Source organism: Sturnus vulgaris, chromosome 1, assembly GCF_052056855.1.
Source record: "Sturnus vulgaris isolate bStuVul1 chromosome 1, bStuVul1.hap1, whole genome shotgun sequence".
In the NCBI taxonomy this organism is placed as follows: Eukaryota; Metazoa; Chordata; class Aves; order Passeriformes; family Sturnidae; genus Sturnus; species Sturnus vulgaris.
The window spans coordinates 153,959,291-153,977,257 of NC_142243.1; the positions used below are offsets into that span (position 1 = coordinate 153,959,291).

At 43.9% G+C, this 17,967-nt stretch overlaps 1 protein-coding gene across 13 annotated transcripts in view; it reads right to left on the reverse strand.

Annotated features, from left to right (window-relative positions):
• Positions 1–17,967, reverse strand: part of TSNARE1 (t-SNARE domain containing 1) — a 451,500-nt gene that overhangs the window by 405,831 nt on the left and 27,702 nt on the right. For 7 of the 13 annotated variants that reach the window (XM_088179949.1, XM_088179899.1, XM_088179955.1 and 4 more), the window contains one exon: positions 1,244–1,294. The exons of the other annotated variants lie outside the window; for them this stretch is intronic. The gene's annotated coding sequence lies outside the window, so the exon portion shown is untranslated. The remainder of the gene's footprint in view (positions 1–1,243; positions 1,295–17,967) is intronic. 13 annotated transcript variants of the gene reach the window in all.

The following is a 17,967-nucleotide window of genomic DNA, read 5'->3' on the forward strand; positions in this document are numbered from 1 at the left end:
ACTATTCAGGGCAGCAGTAACACCACTAAAGCTCTTTGCTCAGCACTGCTGCGAGGAGATCCAGGGGCAATGAGCATTGGTATTTAGGGAAACATCACCTGTATCAAAGGGGACACCATCACACTGACTCAGCACTGGTGCTGCTACAGGTGACAGGAAAATTACACAAAGCACTGCTCCCTCCCCAGACAGGAGCCTTGCAGGGGACAAATCAATTTCTGTCTCCAGGGTCACCAAGGAGGAGTCCTATAAATCTCCCTATGCCTCCAAGGGGAGGTAAACCAGGTGGGAGAGACAGAAAAAGCCAGTGGAACTTGGCTGTGCTGCCCACAGCTGGATCTGGCACAGCTGGATCTGCTGCTAGAGCAAAAAGCCATTTCCCTGGGAGGGGACCACTGAGCATCCAATGGACACACGAACATCCCACCAGTGTGGCATGGAACCAGCACCCCCCTGCTTGCCTTTCACACTGCCTGGGAGACCAGCAAAGCTTTACCATCCAGGCAGGAGTTTCCAAGATGAGGAACATGGAGTTAAACCTGAAGACCTACAGAACAATACAGTTCTCAGGGATTTCTGGGAATCTGGGGATGGACTTTCCAGTAGGGTCTGTAGTGTCAGGGTAATGGCTTCAAACTGAAAGAGAGTAGGGGTTCAGGTGAGATAACAGATTTTGGTAAGACACAAAAATGTTTCCCACAGAGGTGGGAGCCCCTTCCCACCTGACCTTGAATCTTTCCAGGGATGGGGCTCTGAGCTACCAGATCAAGTTGGAGATGTCCCTGCTCATTGAAAGGGAGTTGGATTTGAAGACCTTCAAAAGTTGCTTCCAACCTAGACTATTCCATGGTTCAAACTTAAGCACACAAGTTTCAAAGCACTGCCATTCTCCATGTTTATTTTATTTCTGTGCATGGTTTTCTCTAGAGATTAAAGACATGGAACCAGCAAAGGATCAGCACAATGAGAACACAGGGAGAACATGAAAATATGGCCAAAGGTCCGAGACAACTCTTGGATAAAGTTGCTTTCTATAGGAGTGAAGATAAAGCACTCCCTACCCAGCAAAAACTTCCATAAACCAGCTCTCCCTTTTGGCAGCTCAGTCCAAAAGAGAGTGAAACTCCTATAAAATGAAAGGAATGGGGGAAAAAAAGTTTCTCAAGGGCAAAATTTTATTTGCATCTGCCTAAGCCCCATAATTCCATGTTCAGGTGATCCTCTCCTGAAGAGATGCTCTTACCAGCTGCTTCCCAAGTCCTGCTCTCCTGGGCACAAAAGACTTTCTTCTAATCTGGAAGAAAAATCAAGACAACTGATAAGTACTGGAAAAAAACTATGTCACTGTCATGGTTAAGGACATGACAACGTCACTGTCATGGTTAAGGACATGACAACCATCAGCACCAAGAGCTCTGATATTCAGGCACATCCTGCAGCCTCTAAGCTGGGTTGTAGGAACAGGTACAAAAACAACTCTTGGTTCTTCAAAATATCACTGATGAGCATGGGGAACAGCACCTTCTTTTCAAAAGAAAGTTGATATAAATCCTTAAAATTCCTAGAAGGTTTTAATATTTCCAGATTAGCAACGGTATAAAAGTAGGGTGTTGCAATTGTTTGCAGGACACCTGCAAAAATAATAAGTAACAAACCAAAACTTTCAATGGAGAAGGAGAATCACTTTTTTAAGTGTCCAGTCTTCTTTAAAATCCCAAGCCTGCTGTGGGAGGAACACTCTGGCCACAATCCAGTTAAGCATTTCAGTGTGTCAGATTTGAGAGAGCAGGGAGAACCCTGCTGAATCAAGGTCTTGGCATTTCTCAGCCACTTGTTTCTCTCTCCTGCTGGCCTTCAAACACGTACACACACTCCTATCTTCCAAGAATTTCCAATTTTAGCTTTTATTCTAGAAACAACACCTCCTGGTTACAAAAGCAGCCAATTTTGCTGCCAGGAAAAAGCACTGGTACAGCCCCAAGGGGTAGATCCTGCATTAGATGAGCACCAGGCAGCTCTTAAGAGCTCACAAAAGGCTTTTTAATTAAAACACCTTCTTGCTTTGCTCAATTAACACCAGTGAGGAAGCCCTTCACACACTGCCTTCACCTCTGGTCACTGTGTGCTGAACACTTTTAAAATCCTTTTTCATTAATAAATATTTCCTATACAAATGTCATATATTTCCTATATACATGGTCTACACAGAAAGCTCAGTTAAAAAAAAAAAAAAAAAAAAAAAAAAAAAAAAAAAAAAAAAAAAAAAAAAAAAGATGCAATTTCCCCAGAGAGAAAAATTCAGAGATAAAATTGCAGCAATGATTTATATCTGCCCAGAGCAGCAGAGCAGCAATCCCAGCCCTTGGTGACCTCTGTGCAAACACACCAAGCCAATTACACACCGTGACAGAGGATTTTCCCCTTCTGGAGCAGCAGCTTCTTGTAGCTCAGAGTAAGAAACATCAAAAGGTAGTGCAACAAGTGAGTGTGTGTTCCTGAGAAGGCTGGGGACAACCAGCCTCGAGGTTTAATCAAGATTTGGATCCAATTGTGTGAGGAGTTTTGTAAACATTGATCTTATTGAGTTGTTACATCTGGAGGATGCAATTCCCAGCGACCTGCTCGTTTAACCTATGGAAATCACCACGGGGCAACTCAGCTCAATCCTCCCACTCCATCCCTTCTTGTTTGCTGTGGTCTTCGTTAGCAGATGAGTATTAATCCACCTCATCCTTCAGTGCCCCACAGCTGGGATGTGCCCAGCAGCACTTCCATGTCCTTTGGCAAGATAAAAGGGAAAACATGAACTTTTTAAAGCCACCATCATAGCCAGCAGCTGACAGAAAAAATGCTCTCAGCTTCCTAGAGTTACAGAATAATTTAGGTAATAAAAGACCTTTCAGATCCATTAGTCTAACTACTAAATACTGCCAAGGCCATCACTAACCCGTGAACCCAAGTGTCACATCCACACATTTTTAAATACCTCCAAGAATGGTGACTCAACCACGTCCCTGGGTAGCCTCTTCGAATGCTTGAAAAAGTTTTCAGTGAGGAAATTTTTCCTAGTATCAAATCTAAACCTCCCTGGTGCAAACTGAGACCTTTTCTTCTTGTCCTGTCACTTGCTGCTTGGCAAGAGTGGGCAGGACATGGTGATGTGCAGCCTGTCAGCCCCGTTGTTTGGCCCAGGAGATCCTGGTTCCAGCTTCTTGTTGAACCACAACATCACTGCTCTGGTTATAAGGATGCCTTTTCTCCTGGACATCCCAGAGTCCCTTTCCTTCATCCTGTTTCTTTAGAAAGAAAACCAAAACACAGGGGCTGAGAGCTGGGAATTTGTGAACTTCACAGGCCATTCTTTTCTGCTCCAGGAAAAAAATAAATTAGGATGAATATGATGAGGATCATATAAGAGGTGTGTTTGAGACCGGATTTTAACCATCACAGGCTCACCATCCTTGTTTCTTGTAGGATATCACTCAGAGTAGCCAAAACCCAGGTGACTCCAGCAGGAGAAAGAAATGCAGCAGGTACTTCAGAAGATCCAAAACTCAGCTCATCCTCCCAGTGCCCACAAGGACATTGGAATTCCAGATCCCATCTGCTGCCCAAGAGGGGAGGTTATCCCTCCTCCTGAGATGTTTACAATGGGGAAAGCACCTCAGCTTCCCAGCTTGTGATTTGAGTCTTCCTCACTCTGCTCCACCTGTGCTGTGCACTCCATCATCTGCCTGGAGCTGGGATGGGAACATCCTTTTTCTAACACCCCGAATGCACCAGCTTAATTATTATACTTTGGGCTCTTTGGGGGAGGTTTGCCCATTTTTGTCTTTGTTTGAAGCATTCAACCATGGGACAAAATTATTTCTGCCTGCACTGAGAGAGGAAATGCTCCTGACTGTTTAGGTGAGATTAATTTCAGGATTGTGGCCAGACTGAGGAAATTGGTGGCAGAAATCCTCCATAGCTGGATAATGAGGTTGTGGCTTTATGAGTAATTCTCCTGAGTTATGTGCCTGGCACCTTGGGTGTGGGTGACATATTCCTTCCTCCCCTCCATCTTTGAATGGGAAATGTCATCCAAGCACACAAACACAATATTTATTTAAAAAAAAAAAAAAGTAAAATTAAAATAGCAACAACACAATTCATGAGGTGGAGGCACAGATTGCATCTCACTTGTACAATGTCCAGTCAACTGCTGTCTGGAGGAATTTCACTGCTGGGTTCTCCAGGAATGTCCCCAAACTCCATCACAACCATGATGTACCCAATATTCCAAAAATCTAAAAAGCCTCTGGGGTGAAAATCAGGACAGTACCAAGCCAAATCATCAAAAACACTCCCTTGAGCACCTCTGCTGTACCAATATTTTTGATATGGAGAGATGAATCCAGGTTTCCTCACTCCTTGCTGCTGAGCCACCTCGCAGCCATACCTTTGGTCCTGCACATACTGTCCATGCTGACCTCACATTCCTCCTCCCAGCCCAAAAGGGCATCCCTGGATTGCAACCAGCTCCCCCTTTCTGAGCAAGCAAAGGTTTTCACATGGAGGTTACCTCAAGTTTTAAGGCTGTCAAAGCTCAGCTGGAAGGAAACTGGAGAGGAGAAAGAGCAGCCTTTTGTGGAGATGCCTCTGCTCCAGCTGGAGCCATCACTTCCATTACTCAGCTGCCTTTTTGGGAATTCTCCATGCCCAGGCACCAGACATGAGGATAGCTAATGACAGTTCCTGCTGGCATGACATCCACCCTGCTCCTCCTGGAGGATCAATGAGCAGATGGGACCAGGAGAAGATGGCTGAGCTGGACGACTGGATTCCTTCCAATCCAGTAACTCCCACCCAAAAGACAGGGATCCTTCAGGGTCAGAACCTTTTTCCTAGGGGTAGGAACAGGGTCAAGGAAGACACACAGGTGGTAACTGAGAGGCTGTGCAGACTAAATGTCTGTGAGGTTGGTTTTACTGTTCTCAAATTCCTGCTTTGGTTGCTTATTCCCCAGGCAATCCACTGCACTATTGCAGCAAAATAAGCACAATCCTGAAGAGTTTTGAAATTAATATGATGGGCTCACAAGCATCTTCCCTCATGCAGAACTAAAATTAAAATGTACACCTGGCCTCAACTCACTCCCTGAAATCCATCAGGAAGAAACTTCCCTGTGTCACATCAAGAGACTCCAACAGCTGAAAGGGTTAATGGGAAACTGCATTTCCAGCTGCTGCCAGGCTTCAGAGCAGAATTCCAGCCCCACCACCACATCTGTTCCAGCAGACCAGCCCCCTCAGACACAGAAAATCTGCTTTTTAGAGCAGTTTCCTCCATGCTCAGGGGTGACAATCATCCTCCAATATATGAGAGAACCAGAGGAATGGTGTTTGTTCCAGATATTTTGGAGAAGAAAAAGGCAACCATGAGGTTTTCTTAGGAAAAAAAATGCTGAAGAGCTCATGCATGTTCTGGCTGTGCCATCACACTGACATGAGAGAAGTAAAAATCAGAAACAAGAAGAAAAGTGATTCAAACTCTGCTAATACCTCAGGTAGGAGCAAACACAAAGTTCAGGGGCAACAACGACACCTCACAAGGCTGGGCATCCCTAAGGAGAAAAAAAACTTCTGAGAATCAGAGAATCACAAAATGATTTGGGTTGGAAGGAACCTTAAAGAACATCTTGGTCCAAGCCCCTGCCATGGGCAGGGACAGCACACTAGGCTGCTCAAGCCCTGTCCAACCTGGCCTTAAACTCTTCCAGTGATGGGAAATCCACAGTGGCTTTGGGCAACATGTTCCAGTGCCCCAAGCCCTCCCAGGAAAGAATTTCTTCTTAATACCTAATATAAAAATGCCCTTTTTTCAGACTGAAGCCATTCCCTCTTGTCCTATCACTCCCTTGTCCAAACTCCCTCTCCAGCTCTCTTGGAAGCTCCTGAAGCACTGGAAGGGGCTCTCAGCTTTCCCTGGAACCTTCTTGGCTTCAGGCTGAACAATCCCAACTCTCTCAGCCTGTCTCCATTGCTCCAGTCCCAAGATCAGCTCAGTGTCCCTCCATCTCAACCACCTGGGGAAACACCTCCACCCTCAATGCAGCATCAACAGAGAGATTTGGGGCAAAGATTTAACACTGAACTACTGGACCAGGGCAAAACCCTGACATCTGAGCTACAGCTGCTCTTACCCTGCAACTCCAGCTCAGAGGAGCAGTTCTATCAGAGAGAACAGACACTGACTCACAGCCCTGAAATCATTGTGGAAACTCTGTTCAGCAGCAAGGCACCAATGGCAAGTCAAGATTCCCAAGGTCTTGCTGCAAACCCCAACTGATTTTTATTTCCTCATGCTCGTGGCTGACATTTCCTTCATGGCCCATCACACCATCAGGACCACAGCAAGAAAACCAACACCCTCTCAGACACCTTTTGGGAAAGCAAACACATCAAGCTTGCACTTGATGGCTGTTTAGGGGTTGAAATTGAGATGAAGATTGCTGCCAAAACAACCACTCTGGGGGAGCTGTTGCTTTTTCTCTTGAAATGCAGAGACACTTTCCATTTCTTCCCTCCCCTTACTTCTACTGATTTTACCAGATTTCTTAGAGAAGGAAATAGCAATTGCATGACTCAGAGGGAGAATCATCTTCTGCCCATCACAGAAATGCTCACGTGAATGCAAGGAGCTGGGTGAGACATGGTCTTTTGTCCCAGGCCATGGGTGTCAGACTGGCAAAGCTCTGTCACATGCCCAGAAGAAAACACAGGCAAGACAAGAAGCAACAGCACCAAGAGTCAGAGGCTAAAATTACTGGGTCGTGATGAAGAGAAAGAGGTTTCCACCAAGAAAACACTAAGCCAAAGTCCTCATCCCATGTGCAGAGGAGGTCACAGGAGGAGAAATCTACAACTTTCTGCTGGAAGAGGCTGTGTGGGATCAGGTCAGGATGATCAATATGGTCAAAGGATGAAAAGCATGCCCAGGAGCAAAGTGAAAGCAACAATCCCTAGCGATGCCCACAATATCTTATCTACCATGCTGACTTCCCTTCTTCACATGCTTTAAACTTTTGGAACACACCTCCAGAAAAAAAGTTGTGATTGATTGGAATGTATTTTCCACTGTCTCCATTTTTACTGCATTTTTATTCTGGTGCCCAAATACCCAATTGCTGAAAAGGTGGAGTGTGGGCTGGCAGGGCACATGCTCAGAAACACCAGGAGAAGAGATGGCTCCTCTGACACAGGAAGAGAGGGCTGCCATCAGCTGCTTGCCCTGCAACAAAAGTCTTGCCATAGGAACAGGAACGTGATCCCCTGCAAAACTGCAAAATTCACTTGATGGTGGGCAGATATTTGCAGCCCCCAGGGCTGTTTTCACAGTTATGATTCCTCCTTATCCCTAATACAGCTGACAGCAACACATGTAGGATCTGGAGACTCCATGCAGGGGAAGACAACTCACAAAGGCATAAAGGCATCAGTACATTTCTGCAAGGCCTTCAGAGTCAGTTATCTGATGTTTTAGACTTCACTGATGGCATTTATGAGTTTAAAAATGCATATAAGGCTTCAACATCCTCTCCCAGACACTCTCTTTAGGATGCAAATGCAGTTTAACACAATTAGACAGGACAGAAAGCCCAGACATTTTACAGGATCAACTGTATTCCAGTTGTCAGGGAAAATAAAGAGACACCAGCTGAACAGACAGGCTGGACAAAAGCCTGTATTCATCTCTGGGTGGTTTTTGGACAGGACTGTGCAAGGAGGAAGAGCCTTTTTCCAAAAGGCATCAAGCCCTGCTACAGTTCTACATGGGGGAAAAAATTGCCAAAAAATAATCAAGTAATCCTATATTTATTAGCAGTAAAATACAAATTAAGAAGTACAAATACACTTAATTAAAAAAAAAAAAAAGTTTCATCTTTAAAACTGTAAAAAACCAAAACTCCAAGAAAGTTGCTGGGGCATATTGCTCCATTTACAGAAGTAAATAAAGCAGGGAAGGAGTAAATGAAGGAAAGCAAGTTTAGATCAGGTATTGAGAAGAAATTCTTTACTATAAGTGTGGTGAAGCCCTGGCACAGGTTGCACAGAGAGACTGAGGACTCTCCATCCCTGGAAGTGTTCAGGGCCAGGTTGGATGGGGCTTGGAGCAACCTGGGGTAGTGGAAGGTGTCCATGGCAGTAGGGTTGGAATAAGATGATCTTTAAGGTCCCTTTCCACCCAAACCATTCCATGATTCTGTGATTCTCTGTGTTATCTGAAACTCCCAACATTAGGACTGAAAAGAAAGAGGAGAGAGAAAAGGAGAAAGCTCCCAGTGTGAGGTTTCTGGAAGCTCAAGGCATTTACTTCCATTGCTCCAGGTTCAGAACTGAGAAGCTGACAGAGTGTCTGGAGGAACCTTGAAACACTTCCCATCACGACTGCTCTTTCAAAGGAGAAGCAACGTGAAATTGGCAAGAAGTAGATATTTCTATATAATTTGTCATCTTTCACAGAGAAAAATCAATCATCCCTAATTCTAGGTTTGTTTTTTTTTCTCTATTAAAATACCTAAATAAAGACCTATTATTGCAGACTGCAATTTTAAAAATTAAAAAGAAACCAATTTATTAATTAAATCTTCTGGAGCATCTCTGCAATGAAGAGAGGGTGAAAGAGTTGGTGTTGTTCAGCCTGGAGAAGGCTCCAGGCAGACCTTAGAGAACCCTTTCAGTCCTAGAGGAGCTCCAAGAGAGCTGGAGAGAGACTTTGGACAAGGGCATGGAGTGACAGGACAAGGGGCAATGGATTTAAGCTGAAATCAGAAAGATCTGGATTTGATTTAGGAAGAAATTGTCTACCATGAGGATGGTGAGGCCCTGGCACAGGTTGCTCAGAGAAGCTGTGGCTGCCCCATCCCTGGAAGTGTTCAAGGCCAGGTTGGATGGGGCTTGGAGCAATCTGGGATAATGAAAGGTGTCCCTGCCCATGGTAGAGGGTGAAACTGGATGATCTTTCCAACCCAAACCATTCTGTGACTCCATTAATGATTTTTGGATCTACCCCTGAACACCCCAGCAATTCTAGAGGACAACAGAAACATTGACAAGATGTTTCTAGGAGAAATTCAAAGCATCTGAACTTGTGCTTCTCTTTCTAACCAACAGGACCAGGAGGCTCTCAGAAATCATCAGTCTGGCAGTGACATCACTGCAGGATGTGAGAGGGAAAACACCTGAGCACAGCTGCAAGGTGCCAGGTGCTGTATTTGCACACCTGACATGCTGAAGGTGCCTGGACCACCCCCCTACATCTCCATGCCTCCATCTCCCACCCTAAATCTTGCACCACAGCACTGATCTTTGGGAAGGGCTTTATGACTTCTGGGCTGTTACACAAGCTCAGGTGTTAGCACCTGAAGCCCAGGTAATCCAACACAAACCACTGCAGAGAGACAACGGCGTGGCCTATCTGAAAATAGACAGAAATCCCCACCAAAAACATCTAAGTCGTCATGATAGAAAAATAAATCCAGGCAGATTGTTGCTTGCTTTGTATGAATCATCATGTTGTTATAGCAACTTCATATCTGCACCCAATCTGAAAACCAAGCACAGCTGAAATAATATAACAGCATTAAGTTAAAATGATATATAACAAGACAAAAATGGATCAGCTCGATCTCCGAGGAGCACCCACACTTCTTTCTCACCCTCTTCCCTCCCTTTGAAAACATAGCTTTGCTGTATTTAAACAATTAAAAAAAAAAAAAAACAACAAAAAACAAAACCAAAAAAATACCTCAAACTTGGAGCTCACAGAGAAGAGAAGCCCTAATGAGATTTTGAATTCCAGGAAGGTCTTCAAAATGAAAAATCGTGGAATCACAGAATCGTTTAGGTTGGAAAGGACCTTAAAGATCATTTTGCTCCAACCCCTCTGGCATGGATAGGGACATTTTTCACCCCCTTTAAATAAGAACAAGAGCAATTTCCAGTTACAACCACCAGACCCAGCCAACTGCCCCTATTGTTCCCATGTACTCTAAAATTCATGCATTGAATAAATAACATAAACAACATATTTTTTTAATTTTTCATTCATGCAATGCAGGGCATATCTAAATATATATGTACATTGTGTCCTGCTCTGTTCAGGAGTCCTGAACATATAGTTCAGCCTGAACAGAACATTTAGAAGCAAGAAAGGGGATGCACAGGTTCTAGTTTTTAAACTGCAGGCCTGTGTGGTGATTTTATTGCTGGAGAAAAAGTGAAAAGTGTCACTAAGGTTCTTTCCATCGGAGCAGCAAAGGAAGAAAGGTAAATAAACAGAATTGCTTCATGGACTTGGCAGGAAAGCATAGCTCCTCTGCAAGGCAAGGGGAGCCCACCAACCTCCCAAACACTGCAGGTGCCTCAAAAGACACCGTTGTGCTCCAATTAGTGCCAAAGATGAGCAGAAAGCACCACAGGGCACCTCACTGCTCCTCTCTCCATGCAATGCTGCCAGCAACAAGGTTTGGAGGAGAAAGAAGGGAAAGGGAAAGGGAAGGAGCTTGGGAGATTTGTGAATTTTGCTCTTGATGTTTTGAGCAAGTTAAGACCAAATAAACCCCAAAATAGAAAAAAGCAACCCACAAACCCACAGCTCTAGTCCCAACAAAGTCCTATTCGTCTTAACAACAGCACAAAAGTGACTCAATTAATTAAAAGCAAATAAAAAGAAGCAGCCTAACTTATTATTTCAGAGTTCAAGACAGCAGAAGCACCAGTCTGCCCCAGACAGAACTCTATTTTTTTTCTTTTCTTCTTTTTCTTAAATGCATTTATTCATTAAGGCTTCCTTGTAGGCTGGGTAATGAGTCACTTCTTGCTTCTCTATGAAGTGCAAAGGGATGGAGAGGAATAGGATTTAAATGGAGGATGGAGACACTCACAAAGCCTGTTAGAAAAGCTTGAAAAGCTTTTGAAGGAATCACAGATAAAGAGAGGCAACTTCTCACATGGACCCCAAACCCTTTTCTCTATCACCAGAGCTTTCCCAGGGTCTAAGCCTGGCTGTCTCCTCGTTTTCAGCCAGCACAGAATCCACCTCCTCTCCTCCACTGAGCTTTCTTCTTCCCCAGGAGATTTCGGGATGAGAATCCCAGAGCTCAGGCAGGAAGCAGGAACGATGCTGCTCCTCCCATGGACCTGGTGGCTCAGAAGTGTGGATGTGGCCATCCCTGCACCAGTGGAATATGGACAGGGGGGATCCTATCCTATGTTGGTATCATCAACAGCACAAGGCATTTTATGGCTCTTACCCTGGCAGCCAGAGCAGCCCCAGCAGGCTCCAGCTCAGAGTGAGCCACACACACACAATTATTCTGCAATTGTTTTTCTGAGAATCACAGAAACACAGAAGGGTTTGTGTGAGAAGGAACCTTAAAGATCATCTGGTTCCAACTCTCCTGTCACGGGCAGGACACCTTTCAGTAGACCAGATTGCTCCCAGCTCCACCCAACCTGGATCTGTCCAATCCATCAGATCAGAGATGCCAAGCTCAATGAAAAGCTCAGGAGACAAACTCTCCATCATCAGCTTTATCTCAGACTGGATCTGGAACATCCTGATTTGGTTCCCCAACTACTATAGGGAGTTTCCCCTGGCTCTCCAGGTCCTTTGAGTCTTCTCACCACAAGTTTTGAGGAAGCAAAGCCAGCATGGAGATGTGACACGAGTCTGCAAAGTGGCTGAACAACAGGAAGGGCACTGCAATAAACACAAATCCCAAAAAAGCACAACCTGAGCCCAAATCCACCACTGCCAGCTTTCCAGAAAGGACTCCCATCTAATCCATGTGTAGAACTAGAAAACTTGAAATAAATATTAGGAAAAATAGATATAAGGGAAGAAATTCCTCCCTGTGAGGGTGGGGAGGACCTGGGACAGGGTACCCAGAGAAGCTGTGGCTGCCCCTGGATCCCTGGAAGTGTCCAAGGCCAGGTTGGATGGGGCTTGGAGCAACCTGGGATAGGGGAAGGTGTCCCTGCCCATGGCAGGGGTTGGAACGAGATGATCTTTAAGATCCCTTCCAACCCGAATCATTCTCTGATTCTATTTTTCTGTGAAACTGCTCTGGTGACAGCCACGACTATGTGTCATTCCCCATGGCAGAGATCTTCTACCTTCCCTACAGTGGTGTCTCTCACTTTTCTAACATTTATTCTGAGAAAAAGAAAATGTAAACCAGCCAAAAAATAAACAAAAGCCCCCACGAAATCTAAAATAAATTTTAAAATCTCCTAAATACAGAATGTAGGGAAACTTTTTTGCTGCCACCTAGACCCCTTCCAAAGGGTTCACATGCCAATCTAATAATAAAGCTGTCGTATGGGATGATGTGATTTTAGCTTTCAAGCTGAAGGTTGCTATGGGAGGCTGTTCCCAGCAGCAGCACTGCACAGCATTTGTAAAAGCCCTTTGCAGCATCAGACACTGATTTCTGAGTAGGAAAAAAAAAAAACCCACTATTTTTGTTTTTAAAAAGTTCCATAAAAAGAAGCAGTGCTGGAGAAAAATGTAGAGAAAAAAAAAAGCAAAATAAAAAATGGCGCTGTAATTCAGATGCCTGTAGAAATGCAGATGCACTAAAATCCCCTTCCCAAAGCTAAAGCACCAGGAAAACCTAATTTTTTTCCTTTTTTATTTTTTTTTCCAAATCCGTGCACATCAGCTGAATTGCTGCATTTGGCAATACCAGGCTTGCTGGAATGTGAGAGAAGTTAAAGACAATCAGATGATCTCAGGTGCTGTAAAATGAGGTGCAGAAATGGGAACAGCTATTGCAGGGCCTCTCTGGGGTCATCTACTCTGCACTGAGATCTTGACTCACATAAAAATAAGGCATCACTTCACAACAGGTTGAGAAAGTTTACCCAGCTTTTTAGAATGAAAAAATAATATATATAATATATATAGGGATTTGTGCAAGGAATGAAGTATTATGTATGTCTATACACACACACAGAGTTATGTAAAGCTGGTCAAATACAAACGATTCTCTTAAAACTAACAAACAAGTAAACACAGAAGATATTCTCTACAGCAATCTGCAAGATTTAGGAGACTGTTACAACCTGCAGGATTTACAGAGGAAACAGGGTAAGAAGGAGGATTTAACACAAGGACAGAGCCCTGAAGCAGCAGGAGGAGGACACACAGTCACTCTTTACCTTTCCACAGTGAGGTGAACAGCACCAAACACTGATTTTTTGTAAAAGGCTTTGGATTCATGTTGCCAAAGCTTCCAGCCATTGAGTGCCTTAAATCTTTGCAGGTTAAGTAAAGGAGATTTGGTAGATGAGATATGTGGATGGGGATGAAAATATAAAGAGCAAACACATCCCAGCTGGAGATGTGAGAGCACAGGAGAGCACACAGCCAGCTCCCTGCCCATACCCAGGATATGGAGAAGGGTGAGGACCAAGATCATCCAGTTCCACATTCTGCCATGGGCAGGGACACCTTCCACTGGCCCAGGGTGCTCCAAGCCCTGTCCAACCTGGCCTTGGACACTTCCAGGGATGGGGAAGCCACAAATTCTCTGCAAAACCTGTGCCAGGGCTTCCCCACCCTCTCAGGGAAGAATTCCTTCCAGTATCCCATCTAATGCTGTCCTTTGTCAGTTTAAAGCCATTCCCTCTTTCCCTGTCACTTTATGCCTTGTCCAAAGTCCCTCTCCAGCTCTCTTGGAGCTCCTTTAGGCTCTGGAAGGGACTCTAAGGTCTCCCTGGAGCTTTCTCTTCTCCAGGCTGAACTCCATGATTTTTGGCCTTCAGGCCTTCATTCTTCATTGGCAAGTGCTACAGTGACACCACTGGGATGTTCCTTCTTCATTGAGAGCCAGGAGGCAAGAAACCCTATAGACAAATTCACAACCAGAAATTTCTGTGATGTCAAAGGTTTCAGAACTAATTTAAACTCTGATGGAAGTTATACACAGGTGAAATCTTGAGACAAAATAAGAAAAACTGATTTGAGTCTGATGTTCAGATAAACAACTGAGATGCTGCAGAAGAGAAATTTTCAAAGCATGGATCCAGCTTGGGTCCTGCACCCCACTGATTTCACAGTTTCTGAGACAAAATCTCAACAAGGAACAGAGAATATTTTGCCATCACAAGCTTTTACCAGAACATACAAATAACCCAAACAGAAGTCCTGATCAACAAGTCAGAATTTGTCTAAATGCCCAAACTCCAAGCCAGCAATCAGGAGCCCACGGTACCAAGAAAAACAAGAACCATCACTGAGATGCACTGACTGCAGTGGCAGTACCAGGAACACAGCATTCAATTAAAATTATTAAATTAAGTTGCTAAGACCAGACCGAATTATTGCAGAAGATTTCACTATCAGCCCAAGGCTTCAGTGTCCAGCCAGCCCTCCACCACACACCCACCCTCCACATCCCCAAAACTCCTCCTTCCCCAGCACTCTCCTCATAAACTCAGGGATGTCCTTCCCAGAGGTCTCAATGCCTTGTCAGCAGAAATTCAAATCAATCCAGCCCTGGAAGCAGCTGCAGCAAATAACTCAATCAAGTTCATCATTTTAACTTATCCTATTTATGAATCAGGTCAAGCTTGAAATCTCCATTTACATTATCAGCCTTCATGATATTAAGATAATCATGCAGAGGACTGATCAAAGGTTCCTTGTAACTTTGGAGTGCAGGAATTACCATACAATAACATTTTATCTATTCCAGTGTCCTCTGTGACTGTCAAGAATAGTTTCTTCCCTAGAAAATAGGACAAGGAACAACACATTGAACAAGGAACTTCTGCCAATCCTGAACCTAAGAGTAACAGGGCAGTGGGTACTGTACACACATCTCCAAAAAAACCATGAAGATCACCAGTTTTTAAAAGAGATCAGGTTGGGCAGGGGCTTTGAGTAATCTGGTCCTGATACTGCCCATGACAGGGGGTTGGAACTGGATGGTCTTGAAGGTCCCTTCCAAACCAAACCATTCTGGGATCCCAATATCTGCTGAAAATCTCTGAGAAAAACAGAGAGATTCAAGCTGCCTTGAATTATCTTTATTTTATCTCACCTGTATGGAAGGACATTTTGATTTTTCCAAACTGATACTAAAAATCATCTGAAAATGTTCTCTAAAAGGGCCTCAATTTCTCTCAGCCCTGTTTTGATGGGAAGATGAATCCTGCAGCCTCCTGACACCCAGAAATACTCTGCTGATGCTCCCTCCAGCAGCTGCAGCACCTGCCCAGCATCACCAGGTCACTGCTGCAGATCTGAAAACAACCACCAAAACATAAGAAAACAGAAAAAGCAATTCCCATCTTCTCAAGGAACTTTCACTCTTCTGTTCACCTCCAACTCAGTTTTTCTTCCTACAATGAAGAAAATGTAACATCATTCTGCTGTTTTTGTGAAGAGATGTTTTATCCAGAGTTTGGGCAAAGGGAAACAATTTTTAACCTGATTTTAAGATTATTTAAAGAGGATAAAAAATAATAGAAGGACATAAGCTTGTAAAACAGTCTTATGTGGGAAGAAAATATAGGAATACTTTATTGGAAGCGCTTCACTTCTGATACCAGCTATTAAGAATGTAGATATAATCCTTTATTTATCTCATTTGCTGCAAGAAAACTCTACACACACAGAAAGAAAAATCACATGGGATATAATCCAACAACAATCTCCCCCATTAACTCCAGAACGATGTTCTATTGAATATTTCAAGCGTGATTACACTGTAACAAAATGGCACCATGCCATCAAGCCATGTAAATTATTTTCTCTCAATACCTCCCTTCCTTGCAAGGATGCCAGGAGGCTGGATAAAAGAAATATTCCTGGATCAAAGTAAAAGGCACCAAAGAAACAAGGAGGATCCTTCAAGTGACCATCCCAGCATTTGTCCCAAAGGGGAAAAGATGACCTTAGCAGTTGATGTTTCACCTTCTAGGCAGGATCTGGGCTGGGTGTTATTGTACCAAGGGGATGCTTTCTGCAAAGGAATTAAATATATAGGATTTAAAATGATGGCAACGTGCTCCAAATCATAACTTTGAATGTAGTAAATGCCTCTGCTTTGATTTTAGCGCTTCCAGTGGTAGAAAAAATCCACCTTAGTTTCTCTAATGTGGAAAAAACACCATGAACAGCAGAGATGAAAGCTCACAACAGTTCCCTGGGTGATGCATGAGCTCAGAGGGATATCAGGTCCAGTGAGCTTTGACTGGGAATCATGGCTGTCTGTTTTCCAGTCATGGCTTAAGGAGGAAGCAAACACAAGCAGAATCACAAATATTGCTAAGTCCAGGCAGCGAGGCTGTAACAGAGCTAATTAAATTCTTTGTCAAAGATTTCCTGATCGTTCAAAGGATTGGGATGTGCAAGGGGAGGCTTGCAGGGGTATGAACAGCAGCCAGAGTGCTGAGCTGAGCACATCTGAGAGCAGTAAACACTAACATGGATTCAATTTGAATTCCCTGAATGTGTCAGAGAACAGGGAAGGGAGAAAAAGCCAAATTCACCCACACTACTGAAGGGTTGTGTCTATGAGTCCACAACCAAGGCAGAGAGACCAGAGCCTCCCCAAAAGTGCTCCACTGACCATGGAAGGAATCACAGGTCGCCAGGAAGTTCTTCAAGTCCTTTGGGACTGCTGCTGTCACTGTCTGAGCCTGACCACACAAATGAACATAACCAGGAAAAACAACCTGGTCTGGTGGGAGGTGTCCCTGACCCATGGCAGGGGTTTGGATCAGGATGACCTTCAAGGTCTCTTCCAACCCAAACCATTCTGTGATTCTGTGATCATGGGGGACATCAACTGATGGGCAAAGAAGGGGGATGACCCCTTAAGACCCTCACAGCAGCTCTTGGTCCCCAAAATTCCAACTCGCTGCCTTCTTGAACACGCAAGTTGATTTCTTTTCTCTTATTCAGAAATTTTACTTCGATATGGCTTGGAATTATGTACACCAGGCCCCATAAATGTGAAAAGAAGATGGAGAGGAAGTGTTGTAGCAGGCACACTCCTAACAGAAGCTGAAGCCAATGAAAGGAACTGGATGTCACCATTGGCAGTTCAAAAGTAAACTTTGCCCAAGGCTTATCCTTTCAGGTGAGCAATGGGATGCACAGGAAAGAAGACAGAATAATATCAAGATTATTTTAAGATAAAATATAATTATTATAGTTGTTATTATTATTAACAGGTTGCCCAGGGAAGCTGAGGCTGCCCCATCTCTGAGAGTGTCCAAGGCCAGGTTGGATGGGGCTTGGAGCAACCTGGAAGGTGCAGGAGCTTTGGAAATAGATGATCCTTAAGTCCCTTCCAACCCAAACCACTGTAGAATTCTACGAAAATTACAAGGTAAAATTAGTGGTGCAGTGTCATTTCATTCTTAATCTTTTTAATAGAGAAGCAGCTCAGAATATGTTGAAAGATGAAGACCTGAAATGCTTCTTGCCCCGTGGAGACTGGGGACAGGAAAGGAGTCACACTGAAGGAGTGAGTTTGATTTGGAAACTGGCACTAAATACAGCAGAAAAAGCCTCAACAAGGAAGAGTTTAGAAAAGAATCTCTCAGCTTCCTACCACATACTAAGGAAAAAAAAAATCCCAGAAAATCCATCAAGGAAAAAAAAAAAAAAAAGAAGTCAGGAAATACTCAAGAGATAAGTGAATTTTTTGAAAAACTGACATAGAGCACAGGTTTTAGAGGCCAAGGACTCCAGGATCCAAAGGCACAGGGAAGCACAAAACAAGACCAGCAAAATTTTTCATACATAGGTAGCAACATGAAATGCTGAAGCCAAGCCTTAATGATTTACCATCAGGAGAAACCCAGGGAGGATTCATCACCACATTTGCATAGCAGGACATTGCTTGCTCTTCTTCTGAGCACGTTATTACTGATCACCATCCAAAAGAGAGATTCTTGAACT